This window comes from Eriocheir sinensis, chromosome 3 (genome assembly GCF_024679095.1).
Source record: "Eriocheir sinensis breed Jianghai 21 chromosome 3, ASM2467909v1, whole genome shotgun sequence".
Taxonomy (NCBI): Eukaryota; Metazoa; Arthropoda; class Malacostraca; order Decapoda; family Varunidae; genus Eriocheir; species Eriocheir sinensis.
In genome coordinates this window covers 15549287-15564468 of record NC_066511.1, presented here as the reverse complement: position 1 = coordinate 15564468, position 15182 = coordinate 15549287, and the positions used below count along the sequence as shown (strand labels likewise).

General features: G+C 47.0%; 1 protein-coding gene across 1 annotated transcript in view; it reads right to left on the bottom strand.

The window, feature by feature from the left end:
• The window catches only part of LOC127005681 (uncharacterized), an 82293-nt gene extending 67130 nt beyond the window's left edge, over nt 1-15163 (bottom strand). Inside the window, exon 1 of the mRNA XM_050874779.1 lies at nt 14931-15163. The gene's annotated coding sequence lies outside the window, so the exon portion shown is untranslated. The remainder of the gene's footprint in view (nt 1-14930) is intronic.
• Between the last annotated feature and the right edge of the window lie 19 nt (nt 15164-15182).

Below are 15182 nucleotides of genomic sequence, written 5' to 3'. Positions count from 1 at the left end.
CGTTTTATTCATTTTTTTGCCTTCGAGTTGATTTCTTTACTGGTTATATATCGCTCGGTAGATATTAAATAACTTGTCCTTATACGACACACATTCGTGATAGAATACATATACATGCGTAACGTGTATAGTGACGCTCAAGTTATAGCTCCACTGCTCTACTAACGTCCTCGAGCTGACAGGCACCAGAAAACGTCACTACTGGGCTTTTTTTATGGTTTCCTCTTATTTTTTGCGCCCTTGAGCTGCCTCCTTTCCTACAAAAAAAGAAGAAAAAAACTGCCACACTACACATTGCCTTCCCTGAGTCAAGCCGATCTACTGTGATACTGACCCCCTGCATACACACATTCACACACAAAGCTTTCTGGGTACTGCTGGGACCTTCACACACCACACCCCCAATCCCCCTTGCTCAAGAGGGGACAATAACTGCGTTCTCTTCTAATGTTCTTCTTATACATGTTCGTAAAGTCGCCGAAACAAAAGGAATCAAGAGAGAAGAGAGACGTAACACAAACTACATCGAGAGACCCCAAAGGAATACAATCTGATCATTCATTCTTTTTAGATCTGCTTAAATTTGAGGGCATATCTTTTTATAGTGTTCGCTCATCCCTTGATCTCTGTCTTCCTCACCGTCGAATGTTTAAAGTAATGAGGTAGATTTAATGAGCACTGCGTAATAAAACAGGTATATATCAAGTGTGAGGAATCGCAGCCGTGAGGAAGACGAAAGACAGACGAGCCGCGTGCCTAAACAGCAGCTGGAGAAGGTTGTGCCGGGCGTGTGTGTGTGTGTGCGTGTGTGTGGCGGCAAAGGAAAGTATACGCAGGGAGGGACGGGCCGATGGAGGGAGGAAGGGCAAGAGAGGGAGGGTGGGAAGGAGGGAGACGCTAACGGCTGAGTATTGTGCGTCTTGGTGAGGATTGAGGAGCAGGAGCGAACAGGAGCCATGGAGGGGAGGGCCAGGAGGGAGGGGGATGGAAGGGAAGGAAGGGGAAGGGGTGGTGGGGTGTAAAGGGACCATGAAAGGGACACAGTGGGACACGCGGGCTTTCTTCCCCCTCCTCCTCCTCCTCGTGGCTCTCTCCCTCTCCCAATTTCCCCGCCAAAACCCAGACCAGCAGCATCACCTAATCTGGTCCTCTCGAAACGTGCCGCCATCTGGTTCTCTTAGTTATCTGGCTCGTGTTTATCCTGTTTGTTTATCTCTCCGCGTGGTTACACACACACACACACACACACACACACACACACACACACACACACACACACACACACACCTATGCAGACACTAATTGGGTATCTATTTTAATTACCTGCACACACACACAGACTCACACACACCTAACCTGTTCGTCGTCCGTGAATGGTCTCTCTGTGTGGTCTCCCGTCTTGGTCTCTTATACTATTCGGTTTACTTTGTTTTCGTTTGGAAGTGCATGTGTTAAGTGTTTTGTTATGGCTGTTGCATTGATTTTTTTTAGGTTGCTTGATTTCCTCACTCTGCCAGATTTGGGTTATTCTATTTTGTCTGTCTTCTACTTTGTTCCCTTTGTCCTTATTTCTTTGGGTTGGGGCAATGATGGGGTGTGGGAAGGTCTTACGAAGGAGGAGGAGAACGGGGGATCGTTTAGGGGTTGTAAAAAAAAAAAAAAAGAGGTAAAAGAGATAAAAAGGAAAGAATCGTACGTACTGCTCTTCTGGCTCTATATATTGCTTCAGTTGATGATGATAATAATAATAATAATAATAATAATAATAATAATAATAATAATAATAATAATAATAATAATAATAACAACATTCAACACACTAAATATTATCGAATCATCCATCATCACTAATTTATGCCCATATACTTGCTTATTACCATCTATCTTTCTTTAAACAACCTGGAAGCAATAGTAAAAGTCTATTTGCTTACATGCTTATCTATCTACCTATACCTGCATACCTACCTATAATCATCATTCCTCTTCGTCCTCCTCTATTGTTTTGGTCTTTCATCTTTCTTTCTATACCTACACCAAAAAAGGCTGCCTGTGATCGTCTTAACACTCCATAATACCGAATCAAAAATCTTGGTCCACTATTCTTAAACTCATGTCGGTGGATCATCATTGCCTTATCACAGCGACACACACACAACTAAAAAGAAAATCAAATAAATAAATGAATTGTAATAAAAAACTCGCCTCGTTCCTTCTGTGTCCTATTCCACTGATACAATAAAACTCTGACTGAATTGAGCACTGAAAGTTTATCAGGTTTTTATCACCTCCTCGCTTTCACTGCCTCTCACTGTGCGCGATGACGAATTTCCTCCATAAAACATTCATAGCGGAAGCATAAGCAAACAATATTCCTTGATATTTGCGATACAGGAAACATAAAATCAGCAATAAGAGGAGGGTGGCACGTGGGGCGAGGCGGGGAACAGATGGCAGGCAGGCAGGTAGGCAGGCAGGCAGGGAGGAAGGGAGGCGGGTAGGAAGGCGAGGCAGGCCGTCCAACAATCCATCCTGCCCGGCGCGCTGGTGACCGGCCGCGTGGTGGGTGCTACTGGCTACCTGGGGCTACCTGGGCTACCTGGGACACTCGCCTCACCTCGTGGCCACACACACGAGGAATATTTAGGGTCTGCGATAGGATAGAGTTTTCAGGCCCGAGCAGGAAGGGATTTTTCTATGGGAATTCGTGGTGGTGGTGGAGGTTAGTTAGTGTGATGATACAGTGGTGATGCTGATGATGGTGAGGAAGGTTTGTTGTGGATGATGATGGAGATCGTTCGTGGTAGTGATGGGGGTGTTGGGAGGTGTTATGAAGGTGGGATCATTTTGGGGCTGTGATCAAACTTTTTTCAGGCCCAGGACCCGTATTCTCAAACCTTTCGGCAGGCGTTTCGGGCATTTTCAGGGGTAGTTTAATGGCCCTGGTGGTTGTTTAACTCTTCTTCTGTACCATGAATGTGAAAAAATCCTCATGAAAGCCCGATTAATCTCCATTTTGACCTTTGAAAATAGTTAATGTGCGAGGTGGAAGCGTCTGAGAATACCGCCCCAGGTAGGAAGGGAACTCAGCTAAATGATATCAACTGGACTATAGGAGAGATATAAGAGCAGTGGGTAGGAATGTCTGACGAAGGAGAAAGAAAAGAGATCACTGATTTTGGGGTTGTGATCAAAACTTTCAGATCTAGGCAGGAAGGGACTCTTGCTATAGGACTTCAGTTAGACTTAGAGTGGGATAGGAGCAGTGATTGGGGGGTCTGGGGAAGTCTTACGAAGGAGGAGGAAGAGGAGAAGGAGGAAGGATCATTTAGGGGTTGAGATAAAAATTTTCAGGCTCAAGAAGAAAGGAACTCTGATATTGGACTTCGGTTGAAATAAGGAGGAGGAGGAGGAGGAGGAGGAGGAGGAGGAGGAGGAGAGATCAATCATATATAGGTTGTGATCAAAACTTAGGCACAGGCAGGTAAGGAGAAGTTTCCGGTAGGTCTACGGGAGGGAATGAGGATAGTGGCTGCTGGCTGGCGGGGAGTGTGGTATTCTTATGAAGGGGAAGAAAGGAAATGAGAGGGGCGGGGGGGGGGGGGGGGGAATAATGTTGGATTATGGGGGGGATGAGGGGGTAAGGAGTGCTCCCACCCGGCAGGACACCAAACGCGGTGCCCCTCCCCCCCCCCATCCTCCCTCTCGCCAGGCCGGCCTAATTTTGTTCCCCTTGATGTAATGTCTGCCCTGGGCCCTCCATCACCATATTATGTGGGTCGGGCAGCCAGGTAACAGCTCCTTAGATTGATGGTCTACGTACGTTGATGTCGTTGCTCGATAATGATGATGATTATGAGGTGGACAAGAAGAAAGAAAGAACAATAAAGAATAGATAAAGAATAACGAAGAATATAGAAAAAAAGAGGAAAGACCAAAACAATAGCGGAGGACGGAGAGAAATGATGATGATGATGCGGAGGAGTAGAAAGAAAAAGAAAAGATGAAACAAAAGAAAGGAAGAACAATAAAGAATAAAGAAGAATAAAAAGAAAGGAAGACAATAAAGGAGGGGAACAAAAAGAGGTATGAGAACGATAATGAAGAACAAAGAAGAAAACAAGAAAACAGAAGAAAGGAGAAACCAATAAAAGAGGAGGACGAAATAAGAATGAGGAAGATAATGATAACTACGGTAACCAGAACAACAATAATAAAAACAATAATAACACTAATAATAATAATAACAAGAGCAAAAGAACTTCATCGACACCTGGCTAAGTTACGTACAATAGGCCTATCTACTACTGTTCCACATCTCTCATCACCCATACAGCCAACCAGCCGCGTCCCGCCCTGTCCGCCCCGCCCTACATCTGTTCTTGAGGGCCGCCAACTGTACACACACACCATTACATATACCTTCCCTTTCTCTACGGGCAAGAAGTCGATAGCTTTTATTTTATTTTTATTTTTCAGTGTTTCTTATCGAGTGTGTGTGTGTGTGTGTGTGAGGGAGGAGGAAAGGAAAGAGGAAAAATTTAAAGACTCTTCCTCCACACACACACACACACACACACACACACACACACACACACACACACACACACACACACACACACACACACACACACACAGATGCAAAGGTAAATAAATAAATAGATAAATAAAAGATCGAAATAAATGAAAGAGTAAAAGCGCGTATTTTATTTTTCGATTTTAATTTTAGGCAAATAATAGTGTCTGACCTGTGTGTGTGTGTGTGTGTGTGTGTGTGTGTAGGTGCAGGAGGGGAGGGGGAGGGGAGGTAACCACTCTGAGGAGGGCGGACTCACACGTAACACAGGAAGATGACAATAAAACTAAACTCGTTACCTTGATGAGGATATTGCTCTCTCTCTCTCTCTCTCTGTCCTCGATTAAAAACAGACCACCACCTAATTTGGACCAGAGTAGCTACAGGATCAATCACACACACACACACACACACACACACACACACACACACACCTACCGCCCCTACCCCCGTACCCCCGCACACACACACAATGGACACACACGGAGGGCGGTCGGAGTGAGGCTGACCATGCTAGGGGTGTCGGACAAGGCAAGACGCTTCTCCTCGCTGCGTGTTATCTGTCAACAGCTGCCACGGGTCAAAGCGCCACTCCACTAATGGTTCTCTATGGCTCCCTCCTCCTCCTCCGTCTACTCCTCCTCCTCCATCTTGCCCCCTCTCCCTCGGCCAACACCACTGCCTCTATTGTCCACTTTTGTTTGTTTCTGTTTCTCCTCCTTACCACCTCAAGCGCCACCTCTAACTGCATGGAAGTGGGTGAAAACATGTCGTCGTTTGTTATTTATAGGAGAAAATAATGTTCGGTCTCTCTCTCTCTCTCTCTCTCTCTCTCTCTCTGGTTTTCACTCGCGCTTTCCATTTCGTTAATTGTGTGGTTCTCGATGCTCTTTTATTTTCTTTTTACCGATTGTCGTTTTTTTTTTTTATCGCAGCTATGTTCGCTCTCTCTTGCTTTCACTCTCGCTTTCCTTTTCTTCGGTCATACGGTAAGCGATTTTATTTCTATCTACCAGTCGCATTCATTCAAGCTAAGGAAGGTTTTTGGGTAGATTCTGCAGCACTTAGGATACAGGCATTACCATCTTGTCTGTTCGAGTAAGGGGACCAGTCTTCAGCACCACCACACGAGTATATAAGCATTCACAGTAACTTGGAGATGGACGGTGCCGGGTGCTGCTGGGCTACAGGACACCAACCAAGGCCAACCACACTCGTCTCACTCAGGTTTATAGGCACCACGCCAGTCCTTCCTCGATTGTGAATTCTCAGTGAGTCTCGTATTCTCAGACGGTTTCGGCCCTCACAAACTCTTTCCAAAGGCCATAGAGAAGGCTAGTCTAGTTCCCACGAGTGTTCTTCATGTTCATGGTGCAGAAGACTTGTCAAACTATCACTGGGTTCATAAGACTACGCATGGAACCCCTCACAACAACCTCTACGAAAGCCTAACCATATGTGGGTGTGTAGGCCCCGAAATGTTAGAGAAAACGGGTCTGAGCAGGCTGAACTTTTATCTTAAGTTTACCCCAAAGCTGCACACACGTCTCACAAGGCTGACAATATGAAAAATGAACATAACTAATCAAACGTCGTATAAAGAAGTGACGCAGCGTTGACCATGGTGATGAAACGGAGCAGAGGAGAAGAGCGACGATGACCTCTCCTTGTCAAGACAGGATGGTGGTCATAAAGGGGTTTAAACTCCTATTTATAGATGAGGTTTTATGTCTGGCCCTCCCTCCTCCTCCCTCCCTGAACGCCCCTCTCTCCCTCCTCCTCCCTTCCCGAATGCCCCCCCCCCTCGTCCTCCTTTCTCGAACGCTCCTCCTCCTCCTCCCTTCCTGAACGACCCCCTCCTCCTCCTCCTCCTTTCCTAAACGACCCCTCCTCCTCCTCCTCCCTTCCTGAACGACCCCCTCCTCCTCCTTCTTTCCCGAACGACCCCCTCCTCCCTTCCCGAACGACCTCCTCCTCCCTTCCCGAACGACCCCCTCCTCCTTCTTCTCCCTTCCCGAACAACCCCCTCCTCAACCTTCTCCCTTCCCGAACGACCCCCTCCTCCCTTCCCGAACGGCCCCCTCCTCCTCCCTTCCCGAACGACCCCCTCCTCCTTCTCCCTTCCTGAACGACCCCTTCCTCCTTCTCCCTTCCCTCCTTCTCCCTTCCCGAACGACCCCCTTCCTCCTCCTCCCTTCCTGAACGACCCCCTCCTCCTCCTCCTCCCTTCCCCTCCTTCTCCCTTCCCGAACGACCCCTCCTCCTCCTCTCCCTTCCTGAACGACCCCTCCTCCTCCTTCTCCCTTCCTGAACGACCCCCTCCTCCTCCTTCTCCCTTCCCGAACGACCCCCTCCTCCTCCTCCCTTCCCGAACGACCCCTTCCTCCTCCTTCTCCCTTCCCGAACGGCCCCTCCTCCTCCTTCTCCCTTCCCGAACGACCCCTCCCTCCTTCTCCTTCCTGAACACCCCCCTCCTCTTTTCCTTACGCCCCCCTCCTTCTCCTTTCCGTAACATTCCTCCTCCTCCCTTCCCGAATGCCCCCTCCTCCCCGTTCCCGATCACCCTCCTCCTCCTCCTCCCTTCTCCAAGCGCTCACCCCGCCCCTCTCTCTCTCTCTCTCTCTCCCTCCACGTGATAGTCCTCCTCAGTCACCAAGGCCGCCGCAGGAGCAACCCTCGGCGACCCGGCTGTTCTGGTTTGCGAGCCATTTAAAAGTCCGCCAAGACCTGTTTTCCTGCTCCTCGTCCCGGCCCATCACATCACCGTCCACGCTGACTGGCGGTGGTGGTGGTGCTGATGGAAGTGTGTGTGTGTGTGTGTGTGTGTGTGTGAGGGTACGCGACGCAGAGAGCTCAACAACGCGAGGCTCACCAACTTTGGATGCGTTGCATAGTGAAGGTTTGAAGGAGGAGGAGGAGGGAGGGAAGAAGGGAGGCGAGAGAGGAAGGTGATGGGGAGGGAAAGAATGAAAAGGAAGGGAAGGGAAGCGAGAGGAAAAAATGAAAGGGATAAGTTTGGGGGAGGTATAGTGTGAGAAAGAAAAGGAAGAAGAGAAGGAGGACAAGGGAAGGAGAGGGACATGATCAAGAGAAACTGGAGAAAGGAAAAGGGTAAGAAGAGAGAGAAGGAGAATAGGTAAAAAAAAGGGAGAGGAAAACGAAGATGGGTTTAAAAGGGAAAACATGATAAGAAATGGAGTAAGAGAGAGGAAAGAGGAGTAGAAGAGGATGAGATAGCCAGATAGAAGGGTAAAAGACGGAGGGGGGAGGGGGGGGGGGGAAAGACAGACACACAAAAATCACATGCAAATGGAATAGGAGACGAACCAAACAGACAGTCGAACAGAAGGGCAAAAGAGGCGAAGGGGGAAGGAGAGACACACAGACAGACAGACAGGTAGGCAGACAAACCGACGGACAGAAATCACACGCATGCACCTTGACAAATCATGGCCTCTTACAAGATATACGCTCTCCATCTTGACAAATAGCGGAGATACGAACAGACAGATACAGGCAGATTCCTCCTTGTATGCTGCATGACAAATCGCTCCCCTGTTGCCATCACACACACACACACACACACACACACACACACACACACACACACACACACGTTTTCCTGTCAATTCTTCCTTACTTGCCCTCTTACTCCTTCTGTATGTGATTTCTGTCTGTCTGTCTGTCTGTCTCTTCTTCGCCTCCACTTCTTGCCCTTCTATATGGCTGTTTGTTCCTCTCCTCCTCCTCCTCCTCCTTTGCCTTCTCTCACTTCTTTCCTTTCTTTCTTTCTCTCTTATTCCCATTTTCGTTTTCCATTCGTTTTTCTATCACTTATTCTCCTTCTCTCCCCTCTTACTCTTTTCCTGTCTCCATTTTCTTTTGGTCATGTACTTCTTCTTCCCTATGTCCTTGTTTTCCCTTTCTCACACTATACCTTTCCTTTCTTCCTTTCCCTCCTCCTCATTTTCCTATCTCGCCTCCCTTCTTCCCTTTCACCTCCTCCTCCTCCCCTAACCCTTCACTATGTCCACCTGACTGACTAAGCAACTCAGGAAAGCGACTGGTCAGCCAAGATACACCATAGCAAGGAAGCGCGTAGACTAAGAACAATGCATTCCGATCTTCGCCAATTCGAGTGCATGCTTATCACATCTCTCGTCAATATATTCATTTATGTGGTTGCTGACGGTGAGTAACTGCGTATATGCGTACTGTGCAGCCTACTCTCCTCCTCATTCCTCTTCCTGCTGGTCTGTTCGTCTCTGTGTCCCGATTCGGTGACGTATGACAATGTTAGGTGATTATCTTACTCAGCGTTTTGTATTTTCTAGTTTCTGACCCATGACTATCGCAGGAAAACATCAATTAGGTTTTTATTATAATTTTGCTAACTGAGTATCGTTAGTTGTGTAGGTACGACAGTTTGGGGTATGAAACGAATAAAGGCAATGCTCCGAGTACGATAATTTTGATAACGCTGGCGTGCTATAATAATTATCAAGTGCTCATGTCGGTGTTGTCAGACGCTTACACCTCTCACATCAACTATTTCCAAAGGCCAGAAAAGAGATCAATTGGGTTCTCATGAGCGTTTTTTTTCTTTTTTATAGATTCATGGAGGTACAGAAGAAGAGTCAAACTACCACCAGGGTCATAAAACTACCTACCCCTGGAAATGCCCATAACTCCTACGAAAGTCTTGTCAAGTGTGTAGTATGCTGGGGTGGGGTGCCGAAGTGTTTAAGAATGTGACCCCTGGTGCTGCCCGCTTGACTGAGTGACGACGAGGCAGCTGATGAGAAATTCTGGTCAGGCAAAGAGATGAAGTCAGCCAGCCATCAATCTAAAGATATACAAAGCAATCTGTACTTCATCGGTTTAACGGCTTCCTCTACATACTCCGCATTAATTCATTTATGTGTTCGTTTACGGTGAATGATTGAGTATACGCATGATATGTACCGTTGGCCCAAAATTATCGGGTATTGCATGAACGTTACGATAAGAGAATGAGCAAACTCTTGAGGTGATATCTACTAACCATTATTGGCATAGATTAAAGAATTTCGATATTCTTGTTTTGAGCTGGAATTTACACTCTCTTGGCTCTTGGCACTGTCCCCAAATCATCGGTCACTTTATGATCACTACGTTTAAAGAATGAGCAAAACCGAGCAGAATCTTGAGAAAACGAAACACACTAACCATAACTGACATATAATAGTGATCGTTTTCATATTTCTTCACGTTCTGAGTTCAACATCACGACTCGGCAGCCTCAGCGGGACACACACGCCGCCGCCGCTTCTGCCCTCACACACACACACAAATGAAAGGCCACGACCACCACCACGACCCGGGTTAAAGTTTCCTCACGCACGCAGCGGCTCAATAAATCATGATGTGGTCGTATGTGCAGCGTCATGACCGTGCACGAGGATGTGTGGCCCGAGTGCGTACCCTTCCTCGGCTCTCTTGTACGACAGGGAGAGCTATTTATGTGGGGGTGGCGGAGAGGGTGGGGCGGCAGCTGTGCTCGGTCAGAGGGGAGTAACACTAGGCAGAAGCATTCGCCCGTGACAGGTCTTAGGGTGGGTGGGTGTAACGCAAGGGTGTAGGGTAGGTGTAGGTGTGTGCTGGGTGTGCTGTGTCGCCTCTCTCTTTTTCCTCCATTCTGATCTGTTTTTGTGTTTGTGTTCTGATTGTAAGCGACGTATATGACGATGGTGATGGGAATGACGAGTCTAGATAGCAACGAATTTTAGTGGTTATGTCTCTTACTACTGCTACTAAAGGCTGCTGCTTCTCTCTCTCTCTCTCTCTCTCTCTCTCTCTCTCTCTCTCTCTCTCTCTCTCTCTCTCTCTCTCTCGACAAACAATAGCCCCGATTCAGCCACGATAAAACAAGCTCTGCAACACCCTGACGACGACACTGCAACACCCTGACGACGACACTGCAACACCCTGACAACACCCCAACACTCTGACGACGGGGTGACATTAACAACAACAACAGTCCGTATTCTCCCCACCCATCCCTCTCTCCTGTCCTCCTTCACCTGCCCTACGCCCCACGCCACACGCGCCCACACGCTCACCCACGCCCGTCCTTCCACGTCCACCCACGACTCCTGGAAGCGAACTGACAGGCACCCGCTGGCCTCGACTCTCCTCCCGCGCCACTTTGTCAATGTGTCATGATGCCCCGATAGATAGATGGATACGAACGGCCGCGTTGTGGGATTAGGAGGAGTCCGGCAAACGTGGATACTGCATAATAGTGTGCCCTTAAGTTATGCAGCATTCGGCACTGCCTATTGTGAGGAGGTAGCGTGTGCTGTTGTGTGTATGTGCCGTTCTGATGGGCAGAGGTCGGGTGAAGGTGAAAATTGAGGAAAAAATGTCGAGTTTGTTATGTTAGTTTTTGTTGACAGGTAAGGGTAAGTTAGGGTCATATGTTATAGGTGCGCGTGGCCTCGGTGCTCATCTCCATCATTTATAGTGAGGATAAACTAAAGCCTCTCTCAGGAAAAATCATACCTCTTTACCTAGAGGACCAAATGGGGAAGATGGGCTTTTATCACTTATACCTCCATGTTTTATCCTCGGTAACTGTTAATATGTACACTTTAACAATACAAATGTAATCAAATCAAAGTACGATGATTAGTATAAGGCATCTTAGTGGCTTTGAAAACTACTTATTTACTGTCCATTTTAATTTCAACTGCTACCCAAGAACCCACAATCCTCCCACACCAGTCAGTTTAGATTAAGTTTACCCTAAGGCTCTCCAAGACTCTCCCACATCAGTCAGTTTACCCGACACCAGTTTACCGCAAGACTCCCAAAAATTTCCCACAGCTGTCAGTTTACATTAAGTAAACTCTAAAACCAGTTACCCTAAGACTCTCTAAAGACTCCCACAGCTGTCAGTTTACATTATAAGTTTGCCCTAAGACCAGTTTACCGTAAGACCCTCTAAGTCTCCCACCGCAGTTAGTTTACATTAAGTTTACCCCAAGACCCCCTAAAGTCCCCCGAAGCAGTCAGTTTACATCCACATCCGGGTAACCACAGCAACGCTTCCTCCTCTCCCCTCCCTCTGCCCCGGCCACCAGCAGCTGACCCCTAGGGGCTTCCGGGGCGCTCGGTGGCTGGGGGGCGAGCGACGCACACGTGACCCGCGGAAGGGAAGGAAGGAAGGGGAAGGGGAGAGGAGTGTCTGATGTTCGACTTTGAAATTTGAGTATACGTATCTGGGTTCGTAATCCGCACGGGAGTCTGACGGCCACGTAGAATAGCAACACACACACACACACACACAGTAAGTTCGTTAGCTCCCCAGCCAAACACAAAATACTACTACGAATATTCCTTGCAGGCTATAGTGTTTGGCGTTGATATAAAAAGAAGTTAACTATAAAAAAACACACAGGAAATCTCTTTACTATCTGGTATTGAGTAGAAATAAACGAATCATTGTGGAGAATATAGTTTGGTTTGGACGTTTACGATGACTCTGGTTGATATTCTAACGACGCTTCCTCCTCTCACATCAGTTATATCCAAAGGCCAAAATAGGAGATCAGTCGAGTTCTCATTAGTGTTTCTTTTAGGCTCATGGTACAGAACAAGGGTCAAACTACCACCAGGGCCATTAAACTACCTCTGGAAATGCCCCAAAACCCTACTGAAACCGTGTCAAATATATGTGCTTGAGTGCTGAAATGATTAAGAATATGGCCCTCCGTGTTGGACTTTCAAACTGGCCCAAAAAAGGAGACAGACACCATAATTCAAGTCCAAAGGGATGTGAATAACAAACAGTATCCTGCCCATCATGAGAGGAGTTTAGCATCTTCGCACGAGCCTTGCATACGAACACCTCTCTACACGGAAACTACATAACTGTCCCGTGCTGGAAATTCAATAGCCACCCTGTGCCTGTGTGGGGGCTGACGTGCGTTGAAATGAGTGTTTTTATAATTCATTAACCTTCATTTCCCCCCCCCCTCTCTCTCTCTCTGTAACTAACTAAAGAAATCAAGAATAAAGTCCACAAATGTCAACCTCCCACATCTAAAACTAACACTATCGAACTAAAAAATAAACAACACATTCAGAGCTATAACTTACTTACTTACTAATGGGTTGGCAGTGGCAACTCGAAAGCTCTACATTACGAACTGATTGATATACATTTCGAAAAGCGTTAACATGGTCCGTTGTAGTTCGGTGCAGGCTTCGTGCGGCCGGTCGTCAGATTAGGCTATGTAACCCCCCTCCCACTCCCCACCTCCTCACGCAGAAATCGATTTATACAGGTTAAATATGGCTTTCATTTTTTTTAACAGTAAAGGAGGCAAATCAAGGGGAAAATAAAGATCAAACAACAACAACAAAATAGCTGTCACTGCTCCTGTAAATGGTTAATAGTAAGAGTAGTTGAAGGAGTCAAAATCGGAAGACACTCCCATATTGAAAGCATTAAGATATCCATGAGTTTAGGGCTGAAAACAAAATAAAAGTCTTGCCGTGACACAATATTTCCTTGGTAAGTATAATGGCGCAGTACAATAAGTCTAAAGTTCTTTTCACCCACATCGTACTCCCTTCCCCCCCCTCCACATCGGGCATGCAGGGGAGGGTATGGAGCCAATGCCCGCGCACACGCCTCGACACCACCGCCATGGACTGTATCTGCTCTGGCGCCGTGCAAGGCCTGAGTGCTACGATGGACACAACTTATGCCCGTTCATTTATTTTATTTATACAGCATGGGAGGATGTTTAACGGCAAAAACAAACAAAAACGGGACCAAAAAAGCCCGCTAAACGCTACTCCAACAAAGGAAAACAGAATGGGAGCAGTCCACCACACTTATTAATTACAATGCTCGTCACCTGCAACATGTTCACGGGGATAATAACCTCGCTTCGCTACGGTTCTGACACCCCTCCCCCTCGTTATTCTCCCCCCCCCCCCTATCCAACGACAACTTCACTTCATGCCCGTTCAAACAGTTCAACACCCTGATTAATTACAATGCTCGTCACCTGCAACATTTATATACTGGGATAATAACCTTGCTAGGCTATACGGCTCTGACACCCCTCCCCCTCGTTATTCTCCCCCCCCCCCTATCCAACGACAACTTCACTTCATGCCCGTTCAAACAGTTCAACACCCTGATTAATTACAATGCTCGTCATCTGCAACATGTTTACGGGGACAATAATCTTGCTAGGCTATACGGCTCTGACACCCCTCCCCCTCGTTCCTCTTTTTCCACCCCCTATCCAACGACAACAACTTCATCCCCGTTCAAACAGTTCACCACCCTGATTAATTACAATGCTCGTCACCTGAAACATTTATATACAGGGATAATAGCCTCGCTTCGCTACGGATCTGACATCTCCTTCCCTTCTTCCCTCTCCTTACCCACCCATCATCACTACCTCAAATATAAATTAACAAGATCAACAACAGCCTTTGGAGTTTCCCGCACGACTTACAAAGAATCGATCTCAAATATCCAAAGAAAACTGAAGAAAACGCAACAATTATACAGTAGGGAATGTTATATAATCCTGATTTGGAAGGATGAAAAGGGATGAAGATACGAATTAATTTCACGCGCGTGGTAGTTTTGACAAATCCCTGAGCGAGGCAACCAGTAAACAGCATGACATACATCTGGTTGAAATCACCTCACTGGCTACTGTATTATGTTTGTATTCCATTCCCGTCACGCTACAGAACAATGACCATGCCCGGGTTCTCAAGTTGATGCATTAACCTGTCAAATACTACACAGGTAAGATGCAGACATTTATTTTGGAAGGAACAAAGGTGTATCGGATCGGTTGGGCGTCCACTCACCCCCAAAACACATGTTACGTGCATAAGTAGTCACGTGGGTGCCATCTGGCCAGCCAATTTTGGGGCACTGATATCAAGAAATCTTTATCTTGTCGGTAATGGGAAATTCGATGAGGCAGAGAGGTATTATAAAATTCACCTACTGTATCGCATATCAGGTGGTCTGCCTTTAACTAGCATGTATCGCACGGTTGTTATAATAATACAATACACAGGCGATAACAACACACTGTCCTGGAACGCTGGAGTCTTGTAAATTTGCATCCCGTAAATACGAAGATGCATATTTACATTATAAGATGCTCATTGTGATCGGGATACTTAAGGTGTGTATCTGTATCTATCCATTCATCCATCTATCTACTTACATATCTGTCAATTTAACTACCTACGTATCTCTCTATCCATCTAACTACCTATCTATCAATCCATCCATCTATGTCTTTATACACACACACAAACTTACCGTGGCACGTTGACAGCGGTAGCCACGCGTTGACGCCTGATGACAGTGTATCCCTAGACGACTGGTGGTTTCGTCAAAAGATGTATTTCAGAATAACTTTATCGTCTCCAAAGTTTCCCAGTACACAACGTTGCCACCCGAGCCGCAACACCCGCACTCATCAAGCCTTCACTGAGGACTGAGCGAGTGAGCGCCAGCGGGCCACGGCGCGGCTACTCGGCTACCTGTCCTGCGTGCTGCCGCCAGGTGAGC